Consider the following 17,803-nt stretch of genomic DNA (forward strand, 5'->3'; position numbering starts at 1 on the left):
AGGAATTCAGATGTGGAGTATAATTGGCCGGTCCTCCTGGTATTGACACTCAGGCCACAGCCCTGACAGGGCCGCGGGCCTGGCTTTGTCAAGACGGCGTGGTGGTTTGAGGCCCAGACCTAAGCGAGAGGGGCCGTCCCGAGCCCCAGGGCCGCCCACAGCGTGTCCCGCGCTGCTTTGCAGGTGGAAGCAGGCGTGGGGTCAAGAGTGGGCGAACAGGTCAGAGTCGGTTTGCCTTGCTAGCACATGACCTGGAGTTGGCGTGAGCAGCAGCTCGGGGAACCAGAGAGAGTGGGCCGGAGGGGCCTGGGGCTGGGCTGCAGATCACGAGTGGCTGAGTGCCACAGGCTGTCCCACGCAGACCTGTGTGATCCTCCTGTCATCTTGTCCCTGGAACGGAGCTCCAGCCGTGGCCTCAAAGTTTGCACCGAGGGCAGAGCTGGCACTCAGCCCTTTCTCCTGTGTCCCTCTTTAGGGGACAAATGCCACACTTCCTTCTCAGGTGGCAAGTTGCTCAGAAAATAGATCCAAGCCCCAGACCTGGGCAGCACCTACCGTGAGTCCCAGGGACACCCGCGGCCACGTGTGGGTGTGGATTCTCCACTGGCGTTGGAAATAAGATGGCGATTGCGTGTCCCTCTGGCGCGTCATTTCCTCAGGACGTATGGAGCCGTCAGCAAACCATTAATCTCTCTTTGAACCACGGTGACAATGTTTACATTTAAGATCAAGATGACGGTTATTGGAAGAACTCCCCCAGAAGCTCTTCTCGCAGCTGGAAAAACACGGCAGCGGGTGAACAGAGAGAGCCGTTGCCGGGCCAGAAGTGACCACGAGGCGGTCCGGGAGACCCACACTTACAGAGGGCGCTGCCCGGGGAGGCAGGCATCTGACGGAAGCTTGTCCGCAGGTTGGAGCCGGCTTCGAGAACGGGGAAGCCTGAGCCACGCGGTTCGTGGCTGGGCATTCTGGCCACGCTTGCGGGAACCTGCTTTCGACAAACCAACTACAAGGAGAAGTTTCTGAAAAGAAGTGTTTCTAGAATTTGTGCCCGAACAACACAGAAAAGAACCAGGGACTCGCGGAGGTGAAAAGCCAGCTTTCTGAGCATTCTGGGAACCTTCTGGCAAGTCCTTCATTTTAAGAGAGACCTCTGGATGCCCTCCAACACCCTGTGGGGCCTTCCCCTGGGCATCGTCCATCTTGGCACTTTGCATACTGAGCTCTGAGACCCAACGCCTTGTAAAGTCTGGTCAAATGGCGGTCCCTGTGTTGGCACGACGGAGCCTTCTTTGTCACAGGCCTCTTCAGAGAGCACTTTAGTAAATACGGGATGTTACCAACAAAACGCTGACATTTTCATCCTTCATCAGAACTGGGGGCTCCGATCCTTATAACACGCCGTGATAGGTTGCATTTCCCCCCACAAGAAGGATTAGCGTTTTGCTCCCAAACAACCCAGCTATGAAGATGTGAAGCCCAAGGCCACCACCTCAACATCAGTCCTGATCCCACTGGGCAGCGAAGCTCTCCTACTTCTCATTCTAGAATCAACTCTTGAACACCCACAAATGTCCGTGCACGCTAAGAGCTGACTATGGTTAACGTTCCAGGAACCTGAAGAAGAGCCCCTGTAAGACCTGGAAAAGGGCAGTTAGTCTGTGCTGTGTGTGCAGTGACTTTGCACGGTCTTGTGGGGTTACCCTCTGGTGTCCTAGCCCAGCCATTTCTCCCCCAGGCACACTCCCCAGGGGGTCTGGTGTGTGCCCAGAAGCCAGGCCTGGGTGCAAGAGTGAAAACGGTGGTCAGTCCAGACACCCGTCCAGAGGAGGACAGGTACGTGCATAGTGGAAATCGCACCGCTTGGAGAGTGAGTAGAGCTCCGTGCCACAGTGTGGGTCACGAGTGAGTCTCGGGGTCACGAGTCCACAAAGCAGGCTGTGGGAGGCTGCCTGGGGCACGGTACTAATTTTGTAAAGGTCACAAGCAAGAGCTTTTTTATTAAGTTCATAAAAAGGTTTATTTATTTTTAAGAGAGAGCACACGTGAGGAAGGGGCGGGGGGGTGCGGTGGACAGAAGGTCCGAAGCGGGCTCTGCGCTGACAGCAGTGAGCCCGACGCGGGGCTCGAACCCACGAGCCATGAGATCATGACCTGAGCCGAAGTCAGACACTCAACCGGCTGAGCCACCCAGGTGCCCCTTTTATTAAGTTTTTAGATTAAATTCCAGTATAGTTAACATGCAGTGTTCTGTCAGTTTCAGGTGTGCAGTTTAGTGATTCAGCACTTGTATGTATTGCCGAGCGTTCGTCATGACAAATGTACCTTGATCCCCATCATGTTTCCCCTTTCCCCCCACCATCTCCCCTCTGGCAACCGCCAGTTTCTTTTCTGTAATTCAAAGTCTGTTTCTTGGTTTCTGTCTCTCTGTTTTTCCTTTGCTTCTTTAATTTCACATATGAAGGGCGCCTGGGATGCCTTCAGTTGGTTGAGCATCCGACTCTTGATTTCAGCTCAGGTCGTGATCTCACAGTGCATGGGTTCGAGCCCCACGTGTGGCTCTGTGCTGAGAGTGCGGAGCCTGCTTTGGAGTCTCTTTCTCTCCCCCTCTCTCTGCCCCTCCCCCATTCACACGTTCACTCATTCTCACCTGCTCTCTCTCAAAATAAACTCTTAAATTTCACATATGAGTGAAATCATATGGTATTTGTCTTATTTAATTTAGCATTACGCTCCCTAGCTCCATCCATGTTGTTGCAAATGGCAAGATTTCATTTTTTTTTTATGGCAGAATAACGTTCCATTGTATACATACACCACATCTTCTTTATCCATTCATCCATTGATGAACACTTGGGCTGCTTCCCTATTTTGGCTATTGTCGATAATGCTGCTTTATATAAACATTGTGGTGCTGTATCTGTTTGAATCAGTGTTTTTGTACTTTTTGGGTAACCGCCCAACCACCTAGTAGTGCCGTTGCTGGAAAGCAGAGTAATTTTACCCTCTAATTTCTGGAGACCCTCTATACCATTTTCCAGAGTGGCTGCACCAGTTTGCATTCCCATCAACAGTGTAAGAGGATTCCCCTTTCTCCACGTCCTCGCCAACACTTACTACTTCTTGTGTTTCTGATTTGAGCCACATCCTGACAGGTGTGAGGGAAGATCTCATTGTGGTTCTGCTTTGCATTTCCCTCATGATGCGTGACGTCGAGCATCTTTTCATGTGTCTCTTGGCCATCTGGACGTCTTCTTTGGAAAGATGTCTGCTCATGTCTTCCCATTTTTTTTTTTTAAAAATTTAATGTTTATTAATTTTTGAGAGAAAGAGAGAGACAGAGCTTGAGTGGGGAAGGGACAGAGAGAGAGAGAGGGAGACACAGAATCCGAAGCTGGCTTCAGGCTCTGAGCTGTCCGCATAGAGCCCGACGCAGGGCTTCAACTCACAAACCACGAGATCATGACCTGAGCCGATGTCGGATGCTCAACCGACTGAGCCACCCAGGCACCCCTTGTCTTCCCATTTTTTAATTGCATTGTTTTTTGGGTTGTAGAAGTTCTTTATATGTTTTGGATACTAAACCCTTATTAGATATGTTATTTGCAATACCTTCTCCCATTCACTAGGGTGCCTTTTAGTTTTGTTGATTGTTTCCTTCGCTGTGCAGAAAGTTTCTATTTTCATAAAGTCTCAATAGTTTGTTTTTGTTTATATTTCCCTTGCCTCAGGAGACATAATTTGCTGCGGCCAGCATCAGAGAAATTACTGCCTATGCTCTCTTCTAGGATTTTATGATTTCAGGTTTCATACTTAGGTCTTTAATCCATTTTGAGTTTGTTTTTGTGCGTGGTGTAAGAAAGTGGTCCAGTTTCATTGTTTTGCATGTAGCTGTCCAGATTTCCCAGCACCATTTGTTGAAGAGACTTTTTCCCATTGCGTATTCTTGCCTTGTCAAAGATTAATTGGCCATAGAATTGTGGGTTTATTTCCGAGTTGTCTACTGTATTCCATTGATTTGCGTGTCCATTTTTGTGCCAGTACCATACTGTTTTGATTACTACAGCTTTGTAGGATAAGTAAAGTCTGGAATTATGATACCTTCAGTTTTATTTTTCTTTCTCAAGATTGCTTTAGCCATTTGGGGTCTTTTGTGGTTCCATACAAATTTTAGGATTGCTTGTTCTAGTGCTGTGAAAACTGTTGTTATTTTGATAGAGATTGCATTAAATTGCTCTGGGTAATATGAATATTTTAACAATAGAGCAGGGAATGTCTTTCCAGTTGTTTGCATCGTCTTGAATTTCTTTCATCGGTGTTCTGGTTTTTAGAGTACAGGCTTTTCCCCTCTTTGGTTAAGTTTATTCCTAGATATCTTACTGTTTTTGGTGCCATTGGAAACTGGATTCTCTTAATTTCAGTTTGCACTGCTTCATTATCAGCATATAGGAATGCAACAGATTTCAGAACATTGATTTTGTATCCTGTGACTTTACTGAATTCATTTATCAGTTCTAGTAGTTTTTTGGTGGAGTCTTCAGGGTTTTCTGTATATGGTATCTTGTCATCTGCAAATAGTGAACGCTTTACGTCTTCCTTACCAATTTGAATGCCTTTTATTTCTTTGTGTGGTCTAATCGCTGTGGCTAGGACTTCCAGTACTGCGTTCGATAAACTTCAAGTCTTGAGGGATATATGTTGCTTTAAATATATATGCACACATACAACCACCTATGCACACACACATATGAACATGCACGTGTACATAATAAAACCTTTACAAAGGGAAAAAGGGGATGATAAATACTAGGTTGTTGCCTCTGGGGCAGAGGAATAAAGATAGAATATTGTAGGAAACTTCGACGTTCAGCCACACTCAGGTCCTGTCCTGTGTTGTTCCACTTAGGCTGGCTGGTACATTCACTGGCATCCTTACAATAGTTCGTGAACATGTGTGTCGCATTTGCTTCTTTGCATCACATATTCCATACTTTGAACATTTTAGGCAAGTTGTTGAAGGCTGCCATTCAGTGCAGTTGAAAACTCATGTCTACCACTATGAGCTTTACAGCCTCTGAATAGATTTGTCTAATGAGACTGTGATATAAACAAATACTACTTTTTTTAGTATTAGGTAATGAATCATGTCAACATTTGGAAGATCGGCCTCAGTGAACCCGATTTCCAAATGACCAAAATCACACATTGGTCAGAGAACCTTTTATAGCACAAGATGGACTGGTGAGGTCAGGGCAGTGGAAGCTCACGGACAGGGTTTCAGATTCTGCTCTGTAGCTGAACTGGAAGAAACTCCCACTTGTACAGTTCGGATGTAGGATCAAAGCAGAATATCCACACTTCTCTGAAAAAAGCTATTACAATACTCCCTCTTTTCAACTATGTGTCCTTTCCCGAGTGTAAAGGTGAGCAGAGCTCATGCTCTGGCAGCTAGAGCTGGGGACAGGGCCAAGGGGTGGAGACGGGGCCGAGGGCTGGGGACGGGGCCGAGGGCTGGGGACGGGCCGTGAGGTCTAGGGACGGGGCCAAGGGCTGGGGACGGGCCGTGAGGGCTGGGGATGGGGCCGTGAGGACTGGGGATGGGGCCGTGAGGTCTAGGGACGGGGCCGAGGGCTGGGGACAGGCCGTGAGGGCTGGGGATGGGGCCGTGAGGACTGGGGACGGGGCCGTGAGGTCTAGGGACGGGGCCGAGGGCTGGGGATGGGCCGTGAGGACTGGGGACGGGGCCGTGAGGTCTAGGGACGGGGCCGAGGGCTGGGGACGGGCTGTGAGGGCTGGGGATGGGGCCGTGAGGACTGGGGACGGGGCCGTGAGGACTGGGGACGGGGCCATGAGGTCTAGGGACGGGGCCGAGGGCTGGGGATGGGGCCGTGAGGTGTAGGGACGGGGCCAAGGGCTGGGGACGGGCTGTGAGGGCTGGGGACGGGGCCATGAGGTCTAGGGACGGGGCCGAGGGCTGGGGATGGGGCCGTGAGGTGTAGGGACGGGGCCAAGGGCTGGGGACGGGCTGTGAGGGCTGGGGACGGGGCTGAGGTCTAGGGACAGGCCTTGAGGACTGGAGACGGGGCCGTGAGGGCTGGGGATGGGGCCGAGTCTCATTCAGAAGTGACACCTGAAGACGTGACTCTGTGTGGTTAGGTGCTGGAGCTCATTCCCTGATAAACTAATCTTCCCAGGAGCACATCTCTGTCCCCTTTTTATGTCGTGCTGTGACCTCCCAAGCACCATCCTGGTGTGGGGATAGCACCCAAGTTGTTATTAAGCTGCACTGTGTGGTGAGTCAGAGATGGACGGATTCCACACCAGCTTCCATCCTTGCACGTGAGGATTAAAACGCCACCACTAAAAACGAAATAGATTTTAAAGAACCCGAGTTACAGATGGATGGAGCGTTCAGCGTCCTGATGTTTCCTGGGCTGGCGGGAGACACTGGCAGCTGTCGGCCGGCGGTTCTGGTTTTCCCACTTTGTGCCCGTGAGTGGTTTCTAACCAGGCCCCCTTAAAACGTGTTATTGTTAGAAAATAAGCCAAGAAACAAGGGATAGTAATTTAGTACTAGGAAGTTAATTCTGGGCACCTCTGACCTTCCCGCAGTCACGTGGCTATTGATTTTCAATACCGTGAGGTGGCGTGGCACCCTAAGCGTGGGGTTCAGCAGATTCCAAACACTTTCTCCCTTATCAGTCGAGTCCCTGAGTACTTGAGTATTAAGACAGCAAATGTCCACAGTTAACGGCGTGTCACATGGCAGCTGGCCGGACGTGCCAATTTTCTAATGAAGCGGGGTTGTTGGCAAACACACCAGTCATCGTATATTGAAGGAGATCTTCTTTTGTGTATATCCAACACTCGCGAGTGCTTCGAGAGATACCAGTTACATCACTGTCTAAGGGCCAGGCACCGAGGGAGAGCCATCCACAAGCCGCCGAGACAGAAACAAGCAAACCCAGAGTTAAAAGCAAGACGGGGCTGGGTTTGGTGAGAGGTGTCAGAAATATTTTTTCCAGTTGTGCTTGATGGAGGAAATATCCTGAATACAAACAGTGGCTCCGACACCCTTGTTTCCTCTGCAGAAAGAGGCATCTTGGTAATTCCTCACTCCCAGCTTAGCTCACTCTCTATAGGGAAGACTCGGTATCGTTTTTCTTAATATCGAGGAAAGGAAAACAGTCGATGCCTTTTGGGTCTGAACCAGCATGCGGCCGGCCTGTCAGTCATCGGCCCTGGCATGTCAACCTGGTGAGTCAACAGACAGACCAGACCCTCCAGTCTCTCGGACAGCCCGATCCCTTTACACCAGGCAAGCGCTTGCCCCCACCCTCCTCCCCCTACTGCTAATAAATTATGGTTGCCATCTTGTATTGATTATTGAAAATGTTATGTCCGTGGGAAGAAAATGCCATTGCTTTAAATATCAACATTACTAGGGATTTTAAAGTTATTTTTTACAGAGACGCATGTGATAAAAATGTTTAAGCAATCGAAAGGAGTGAGGGGAGCAAAATTATTAAATAACAAAAAAATCAATCCTCGGTTCGGTCTGGCCAGACAAGCGTTTCCCGGCTCAGGTAAGTAGTTTAAAGTCAGACACGTCTCACGCTGGACTTTTTACAGGAATGGAGAAATTTATAATGAAATTCAACAAGGAAACGGGAAAAACAGCCAAATCAGTGCAGCAAAGTGGTTAATGGGATCATTAGCCTACTCGCTGTATTTTTTTGGACACTGTGTGCCTGTGCCGTGGTGCTCGAGACCAGATTGCGGGAACAGGCTGACAGTTAGCAGCTAACTCAGCAGTGCTGGGTACAAACTGCCATCTTCCTGTGGATTTACAGCTGCCACTTCTGCTACTTCAATTAGTTCTATAGCACACAGATGTTGCTTAAATGTTGCTGCTAATGATACTGCAATAAGCCTAAGATTCATGCCATATTTTGAGGCACGTAAATTTCTCAAGTGGCACAATTAAAGTGGAAATATTAGGTGGGGAGAACTTGGCAGTCTCTCCTACTTGGAAGGCACACCCGCTATGCAATAATGGGTCAAAAATTCATTCAAGTTTTACTGCTGTTCCGAGTTTTAAAAGACTTTTCACAGTTGAATGCAAAGTAGTAAAAACCAGGGTATTAGGAAATGAGAATGCAGTTCTGTTATTCAGACATGACTTTTAATTTCAAATTGGAATCACATGCTCACTTTTCTGGATGGGACCAAAGGGAAAAGGCGTAGGCTGAAGAGCGCTCGTCTTGAAGGTCAGAAGTCCCGAGTGCGGGTGAATTCATGGCCAGGCCGCGGCGCCGTCAGGCCCGCCCGTGACTCTGGGACGCACCTCGGTCCCCTCACACCCGGAGAAGCCTGGCTGGCCGCCGCCGAGCGCCTGAGCAGACAGCCCGCCGTCGGCTCTACCCACGGGCTCCCAAACCACAGCCCCGGGGCGCTGCCTGGGACACGCACGCGTGTACAGACGCGCGCTCGGCCCACGCGTGCGTGTGCCCCCTCGGGGGCACAGGTGCACCTCTGACGTGGGCAGACGCATGGGCTCCAGGCCTGGCGGGAAGCTCCGCTGGGGTCTCTTGCTCCTCTGTAGTCCTTTGTCATCTCGACGCAGCACCCTGCCTGCAGCCAAACTCCTCTTCCACGGGAAAGCTCTCCTTTGGAGAACAGCTGCCGTCTGGCTACCAAACACGCTTTTGGTTTTCTCACACACCGCCTTAAAGGGCAGGCGGTTCTGCGGTGAGGCCCGCGCCCACTCGGCCCTGGGGTGTCCGGGTCCTTGTGCGGGCCGACGCACCCCCTTCGAGCCTATTGACGTGAACCGTCCGCCAGGTGACTCCACGGAACCTCGTCAGCATCCCGCGTTCCTGCCGCCCCCGTCAGAATTGGAGGCCACGCGTGGCTCTCGGCCCGTGGCCCTGCTGGAGGACGGACACAGCAGCGAGCCCTGTCCAGGTCCCCGCGCTGTGACACTGTTCGGGATGAATTCCGCGTTGGTAGCAGAGGCTGTCCGCGGTAGGCGTTTCAGCCTATGTCGTCGTGCAGGTATCCGCCAGATGCTCGTTTTCCTCCTAAATGATGCAGACCTTCGAGTGCCGCCTCCCCCAGACACCCCAGGGTTCCCAGTGGCTTGGAATCCAGTCAGTGGCAGCATCCCTGTCTCTCTCTCTCCGCACCTCCCTCTTGGCTTTCTTCTCCCCCCTCCTGCCCACCGCTCTGTGCCTGGAGCGCTCGGATTATTTACAACGAATCTTACAGATGTCAGTATTGTCTTGTTCTGAAGCAAAAAGGACAATGAGTTCCCGCTGACCCCAGTACAGTGGATCTCGCCGGAGCACAATATGTATTTTACACTGGCAGTGAAAAGCCTACATGTAATTGAGAGCAAGAGAGAAATGTCACTGTAGCATTTTTGTTGACACTGCACTCGGCGTGGAGGGAAGCCCAAGGCCTGGCGAGCAGGGGCTGCTGTGGCCGAGCCCCTCCGCGGGAGCCGGGAAGTCAGCGAGGGAGGGGTGGCGGAATTAACGTGTTCGGATTTTCCACCTAATGACCTGCTCCCGGAACTGAAGGGCCACGAGGAGAAGTCCGCTGCGCGGTTCCCCGTTTGCGCAGACAGACCCGGAACTGGAGCCCATCTGCCAACTCAGATCTGTTTTTCCAGGTCTTTACTGTCTCCCATAATGCTTAATGTACTGTTTGTATATGTTGTCCTTGCACTATATTTGATGTGCTCGCGTATATTTTATTCATCTCTGGCTTCCGACGAAGGCAGGCTCCCAGCAAAACTGAGAACCATTATTTGCCACCATCAATCAAGTGTCTACACAGCTGGCACCTCATGGGACGGACTTGATTTCAAGCACAAAACGGAACTCTGGCTCTTTGGGGCCATTTCATTCTCCGTCCCTGGTGTCGGTTGTGATGTCTGGACGCTGGAGTGCTGGCCCACCCGGGGAGGGGGGGCAGCGGCCGCACCAGAGAGCTACCTTCTCCGTCAGACCCTTCTCGGGGACCCCCAAGCTGGGCAGCTGGAGCTCTCTGGCTTCTTAGGGTTTAAAAACAAACAAAGGGAATCCTGTTGTGGCGTGAATGATAGACACAGACGAGGCAAGCTCAGGAGCTCACCCACGTCGCTCCGGGAGAGAGGCAGTGTGTGTGAGGGCACAACGTAGTCCACACAACACCAACCCCCCCACCCCCGCACCAGTCCTGAAGATGGTGTAGACGGGGTGCAGACAGTGCCCCTTGTGCTGAGGCTCCAGCCCTTTCCTGGGCACCAGAGCCACATCCAGAACATTCTGGCCCTGGGAAGGGAGGGTCTCAACTGCACGAGATGCCTGCTGGCTTCTCGCCGCCACAGCTGTGCTCGCAGACGCCTCTTTTCTCACCTGCAACCCATGGTGTGACATCTTTGCCTTCTCGGCTGTGTTGTTTGTAGCGGATATTAGAGACACCTTTTCTCTAGGGCTGGCCTCGTGTCCCGGAGCAGACAGTGCTTCCTAAGCTCTGAGCTCCGCAGAGGCGGAGGCCAACACCCAGTGTGGCCTTGGGGACGTAGATCCCAGCCTTGACCGCGTTCTCTCCAGTGGGGCTCCCCGGGCTGGGCATTGTCCATGGTTAGAGCGCAGGTTCGTGCGTGCGTCTGTGTGTGTGCTCGTAGGGACGCTGGTGCTGTTTCCAAGTTCAGGTGAAGGGGACGTGGAGGTTAAGCAGAGGAATGACAAAGGCATCCGCTTCCCCTGGTAGCAGGTATTTAGCAGATGGGGAAATATTAGCAGATGGGAAATCAGCAGATACATTTAGATCAAGATGCAAATTTAAAAGCCGCCGACCCCTGTACAAATATTCACACTGAACGTGTTCACTCCCATCAGCTACCTTCTATTTTTGATGAGCACATATGACTGTTCTTCCTACAAAGTCTTGTAGAACTTGAGCAAAGAAAACTCCACGCTTGAGAAGAAATTCATTATGACCTGAGTTTCAGCATTAAAGTAGAAGAAAGCTTCCCAATCCTGTCAACTTTTGGACTCTTGTGTTGCAAGTCCTTTTATGAGGAAGTTTTTAACACCAACTAACCGGTGCTTCAAAAGAAAAAAGGTTTCCTTTCCCTCCTAGATAGCTCATATTGAAACTTCTATAGTGAAGCAATTTAAAAATGCAAGTCTAACCATGTGATAATTTCCAATACAAAAAAAAAAACAAAAACAAAAACAAAAAACAAAACAAAAGACACCAAATAACAAAAGTCCTACCTGGGTCCCAGCAAGCAACCTTCTGTAACAGACCACAGGGTTCTGGGCCAGCCATGTTATCTTGCTGGACAGTTGTTTCCTCTGTGTTAAAATCCCAGCTACACCTCGCATCTGCACTGAGCCGTGCCAGCCATGCAAGGTGAGGACCCTTCCACCCGTTCACAACAGGGAAACTGAGGCTTGGATTTAAAACTTGCCAAGACCTGTGGATTGTAGCAGCAGAGGGGGAGCTCAAATCAGGCCTTTTGTCACTGAAGTCTCAAGTTTTCTCCAAAGAAATTGAACTGGGCACTTTTCAAAGGGACCTACAATCTACAAAACACAATTGCTGCCTTATACACCGGTTAATTAATTCATTCTTCCAGCAAAGGTTTGAGTGTCTGCCACGTGCTGAAGACTGTTCTGGGCTCTCAGGATGTTAACTGGGTGGGACAGGTGTGTTGCCACCCCGGTGGGGTTTAATTCTAGTGGAGACTATCCTAAGAGGAAAGTGAGACCACTTCAGATCACAGAGTGGTGTAGAGATAGAGCAGGGAGTGGTTTCAGCAGGTGATGAAATCTACATGTCTCCAAAGATGCCCTTGACCTCCAGAATGAATGACCCCGCTGTCCTTCCAAGGACTGGGTCTGCCCATGTGGACTTGATAACCATGGTTCAACCGAGAGACTCAAGTACTTGAAAAAGTTGGCCTTGTGCTTTTATTCCACACTGAAACATTAGACAAGAGTATGGAACCCACCTACGTTGCCTCCTACAGAAATATGTTAAGCTGTTGTGCAAGGAAGTCATGCGAGGAAGTCACCCAAATTTCAGTCCCTGATTGATTCTGCTCTGTTGTTTAGAGAGCGGGTTCCAGTGGGGTCTGCTTCTGCAGCCTCAGCTTTGAGGGCCCACGTGGCAGGTGTCAGAAGGGCAAGCAAAGCACAGCTCTCTCAGGAGCCCAGAACAGGAGAGAGTGAGGCTCCTTGCAGACTGTGAGCCAGAACCCCGCAGACTTGCCCCAGTCCGTCACACTCCTGAATGGCTCCCTGTCACCTGCCTCTCCCCAGCACTGCTGACTGCTGGAGCAATCTTCCCATGGCGAGTGTGTGTGTGTGTGTGTGTGTGTGTGCGCGCGCGCATGCGTGCGTGTACACCTTTTTGACTCTATTTGCATTTAACGCACATGTAGTGAAAATTTTAATAGAGCAGATTTGGAATAGTAATAATTCTTGTGCTAAAACCTGACAAAGATGTTACAAGAAAAATATTCATAAACCAAAATCTTTCATGAACATAGATGCAAAAAGAATTTTTTTCACAAAATATCACCTGGTGAAAACCAAGCAATAACAAACATCCCCAGAATGCAAGGTTGGTTCAGTGCCGAAAATTGATATAATTTGCCATATTGACAAAATAAAGGAAGAAATAAAGATCATCTCAATAGATGCAGAAGATCATTTGAAAAAATTCAACATTCATTAAAACAACTCTCTGCAAGGTAGGAATAAAAAGGAACATTCTCAATCTGATGAAAAGCATCTATGAAGAGTGCATAGCTAACTGCTTAAAGGTGAAATGTTACAGGTTTTTCCGCCAAGACGACGAGCAAGGCAGTATGTCTGCTGTATTTCTGTTCAGCGTTTATCTTAACCTCTAGCCTATGCAGTGAAACGAGGATAGCCAAACTCGTCGCGATGGAAAGGAAGGAGAAGTCTCTGATTTGCAGGTAGCTTGAATGTACACTTATTAAATCCTAATGAACCAACAAGTAGAAACTATCAAAATAATGTGAATTTACCAAGGTCATGGATGTAAGGCCAACATACAAAAATCAATGGCATTTCTATATATTATCAGCAAACAAGTGGAAACAAATGGAAAAGTCAAAAGTAATACGTTTTATAACGACATTAAAAAACAAAATACTTAGAAGTAGACTGAATGAATAGTGTGCAAGACCTCTATTCTGAGAGCTATATAAAATGTTTCTTAATGAGAGTGAAGGCCTAAATGAACATCCTTTGTTTATGGATTGGAAAATTCATATCGTTAAGATGTCAGTGCTCCAAAAACTGATCTGAAATTTCAAAGCAATCCCAGCAGGAATTACAATCCCAGAGGGCTTTTGTAGAAGTTGACTATTTTTTGAATTGCATTTAGAAATGCAAAGAGTCTAAGGAGAAAGAACAATCTAAAAACAAAACAAAACAAAAACAGAAAAATAATGCCGGGAGATTTTAGCAGTCATATTCATAATAATTAAAAAATTGGAAACAGGGTGCCTGGGTGGCTCAGTTGGTTAAGCAACCGAATTCAGCTTGGGTCATGGTCTCGCAGTTCATGAGTTCGAGCCCCGCGTCGGGCTCTGTGCCGACAGCTCAGAGCCTGGAGCCCATTTCGGATTCTGCGTCTCCCTCTCTCTGCCCCTCCCCCGCTCACACTCGGTCTCGCCTTCAAAAATAAATAAATGTTAAAACAATTTGTTTTTAAATTGGAGACAACCTAAATGGCAGCCAACAGAAGAATGGATGAAAGGAAGGATAAATTTGTAGGGTATCCATTCAACGGACCACTACTCAGCAATAAAAATGAACCATCTATATGTGCAACTAGCAAGAGGGCAAACATAGAAGAATACACACGCTGTCATTTAGATGATGCAAACCCAGTCCATGTTGAAAATTTCAGAAGGCTGGTTTCCTGGAGTGGGGGGGGGGGGGTGGGTCAACTGGGAAGGGGCAGGAGGGAGCTTCCTGGGGTGATGAAAGATCTTTATCTTCGTGGCGATGTAAGTGAATGAATGTATCATTTGTCAACCATGTACAGTTAAGAGCTGTGTGTTTCAGGGTATGTAAATTTTACCTGAAAGGGAAGTGACTGGGGGGGGGGGGGGGAAGGGAAGGGACACAAGTGAAGCAAGGCTGGTGGGATGACAGGATGTGGAAGCCGGATCATAGGTGTATGGGGCTCATTGTGGTATTCTGTTTATAGATGTTTGAAATTCCCCATGAGAAATTTTTCAGGGTTTTTTTTTAATATTTATTTATTTTAAGAGAGTATGTGCATACGCAAGTGGGGGAGGGTCAGAGAGAGAGAACCCCGAGCAGGCTCCGTGCTGTCAGTGCAAAGCCCAAGGTGGGGCTTGATCCCGCGAACCATGAGATCATGACCTGAGCTGAAATCAAGAGTCAGACGCTTAATCTACTGAGCCCCCCGGGCGCCCCTCGTTTTTAATTTAGCACATGAAAAAAATGTAAGCTCAAACATTCTGATCAAGTTTCAGTTTAAGTACAAGGCTTAATGTGCTTCCCCCCAAATATTTTTATTTTATTTTTAGAGTCACTGCTATTGTGTCTGGTGAGCTGAGCTGAGTGTCACCATCTTTGGGTGTTGGTCTCAGAGGGCGTCCCTTGCTTGGTCACTGGTCCCTCTCCTTTACCAGGAGCCTCTAAACTGAAATGGTGTCTGGAAATGATTTGCTTGATAATCTTTTTACAGATTTTCTTAAACCCCGGTGCTTCCTGACCTCTTTCCCGAGGCAGTAGCAATATCTTCCCTGTGTTTGTTAAGAGGTGTGTTGACTGCAAGCTACATACGTGCCCGACGGTCACCAGCCCTAGAAGGGGACTGAGGAGGGAACAGATTCTCTGAAAACCAGACAGCTCCCAGGGTCTTTGGGTGATTTTTAAGGAAGAACCCCTATAGATGGTGGTGACAAAATAAAACCAGCTTAGAGGTAAGTACATCTTGCCGTTTCCCACCCGCTAAATAAGCCAGCGAGAAAAGTGGGGTAAACGCAGGCCGCGTCGGCCGCCAGCCGAGTCGTGCCGTCAGCCACAGAGGGTGAGACACTCCCGTCCAGCGAGCCCGCTGTGCCAGGCGTCCTCCCCTGAGGCGGCGGCAGCCTCGGCGGGGACGTGGGTCTGGCTGGCCTTGCTTCGTGCCCAGTGCGGCCGGCGTGGTGGAGAAGGCCCCCGGGGAACCTGCCTGCGGCCCCGCCCCAGCCCCCCACCCCCCAGCTCACCAGGTTTCTGACTTCGGTAAATGGTTTCATCCCTGACCTCTTCTGTGTAATTGGTGAATTTTAAATGGGCACCATATGTTCTTTTTCGCAACCTCAGGAAAGGTTCTCTGGGCTCGCTGCATTAATACAACCCACGTTTACATTGAGTCGTTTTACTTTTATTTTTAACTGAAAAGGCCTTCCTTTGGACGTTTTGCGCGTGTGGGGCTATTTCTGAATTAAACCCTAATGTGGCTGCAGTTCACCAGATAGCCAATGCTGTTGGGATTGATGATATTTTGATGTTGTCGATGGTAATATTTTTGTATAGGTTTTAACGTTTACTGGTCTACCCATCCAAATGCTGGTATATTTTTGCAGGAATTAACTGATGACAGGTTGTGTGCTTTGTAAATCAAACAGCCATTCCTAAAGATAAGTTTATGGGGGAGAAAAGAAGGGAGCTTTGAGAAACCGCCGGGACGTTAGCAAGTGGCTGAAAGACTGCAGGGCAGCCTGGGGCCACCGCAGCCACCCAGGGCCAGTCCACGCTAGTGGGTGTGTGAGAGGTCCTCCCAACTGGACCTAGGGTGGAGAGCGGCCCCAACCCTTGACCTCGGGCAGAGAGACCCAGAGGGATGGGAGTCGGTGGAAGGTGGCCAAACGCTGTGCAGTCAGCAAGCCTCTACAGATTCTGTGACCTTTGGGAACCACCTGTCAGGCCCTGCAGGAAGGGTAACCTGTTCCAGACACTACCGTTGTCTGTGACCTGCCTGGGTGTGGACTTTGCTGGGTTCAAGGTGCTCTTGGGGCGGGCAGCTTCTGTTCTGAGCTGCAGGCTAGGCAGCCATTCTCGCTCAGGGCAGAGCTCCCCTCCAGCAGCACGAGGGACACAGGCCAGCCTGGGAAGCCCTGGGGGGTTCAGGTTAGGGGTTCTGCTGCCCTTCCTGGGCCTCTAGGGGCCTGCCTGGCGGGACTCACCCACACCCTCTACCAGCACACGGGAGATGCTCCTTGGATCCCATTCCCAGCATGTGGAACGGCTGAGCAGGAGACCGCACGGTCCCGGTTTGCCAGGCGAGGTGCCCCAGCAGGTAGGCACTGTGCACTGGGAGAGGGCACTCACCTTCCGAGTTTGCACTGTTCCGTTTGTCCCCGTGGAAATGTAAGCCCTTTAATTATTTTTGAGGACAGATCGAACTTATTTCGGAGAAGAACCAGCTCAGGAGTAGCAGAGGGCCCCTAGAGAAAGCTTCAGCACCTCCTCTCCAGCAGAGTGCGTGTTTGTTATTTTTGCCATGATTCCTACTGTTTCTCTTTATTAATGCAACACAGAACTTTCTTCCAGGAAAGTGAGAAGGCCATAAACCTATTTCAATTCTATTGTTTATTTGTCGGAAGAAAAAAAAAAATAGAGTCTTCCCCGAAATGCTCAAAAGCCTGCTGCTCTCTGTGTGGGGAACCCTGGGTGGGGACGGCCCAGGAGCACAGGCCACTTCCCACTGAATGCAGGCACAGCCACCCTAGGTGACGCAGGCTGCATCCAGGGGCTTGGATGCAAAGAGTGAAGCCACCGGGGCGGACTAGACCAAGGCCTGAGTCCTGTGAGGTGCACAGAGCCAGCCAGCGGGGTCTCCTGGGAAGGCCAGCCATTCCCCTCGCGCAAGTGACTCGCGGAGGGTGGGTTGAGTGATGTGTTAGAGCAAGTGGGGGCCCCCCCTCCCCGCTCAGGGCTGTAGCTTTCCTCCCAAGCCTCCAAGGTGCAGGCCAGCAGGTGCATGTCAGGAGTGGGGGAGGGCAGCAGTACAGAGGGAGTACAAGACCATCCCTGAGGCCCGCAGTGGTAGGGTTTGACAGAACTAGGTTAGTTCACAGGCTTTCAGTGTGTCATTTAATGAACTTTGAAAACGCATACCTGTGTGACTAACACCCCAGTCAAGAGACAGAACCTTTCTTGAAACAGGTATCTGTATACCGATGTTCTCAGCGGCGTTATTCACAATAGCCAAAACTTGGAAGCAACCTCAGATGTCCAGTGACGGGTGAAGGGATAAACAAAATAGTGATCCATCCACACAAGGGAATGTTATTCAACTTCCAGCCGTACCATGGTCTCAACTAAGAAATTAACTGGTAAATACCATTTACTATGGACTTCACTCCAGTTTCTCCACCAACGTTGTTCTGTTCCAGGATCCAGTCCGTTCGCTTGTCACACCTCCTTAGTCTCCTCCAACCTGTGACAATTTCTTACACTTCCTTTACTTTTGCGACCTTGACTCGTTAACCTTTTTAATTTTGTTCTTGAATCTCACAACCTCGAAAAATTTACCTAGTTTTTAGTAGTTTTCCTTTAGATTAGGATTTTCTCCCCATAGAATCATATCACCTGTGAGGAGAAAAGAAAAGAGTTTTACTTTTTACATTCCCATTTTTATACATTTCATTTCTTTTTCTTGCCTTATCTCACTGGTCATCACCTCCACTTGCTGTGGAATACAAGTGGAAAGAGTGGCCGTCCTTGCCGTGTTCCCTTTCTTTGGG

Source organism: Lynx rufus, unplaced genomic scaffold, assembly GCF_022079265.1.
Source record: "Lynx rufus isolate CCGP_SWC_20201006 ecotype Redwood Valley unplaced genomic scaffold, mLynRuf1.p SCAF_11, whole genome shotgun sequence".
In the NCBI taxonomy this organism is placed as follows: domain Eukaryota; kingdom Metazoa; phylum Chordata; class Mammalia; order Carnivora; family Felidae; genus Lynx; species Lynx rufus.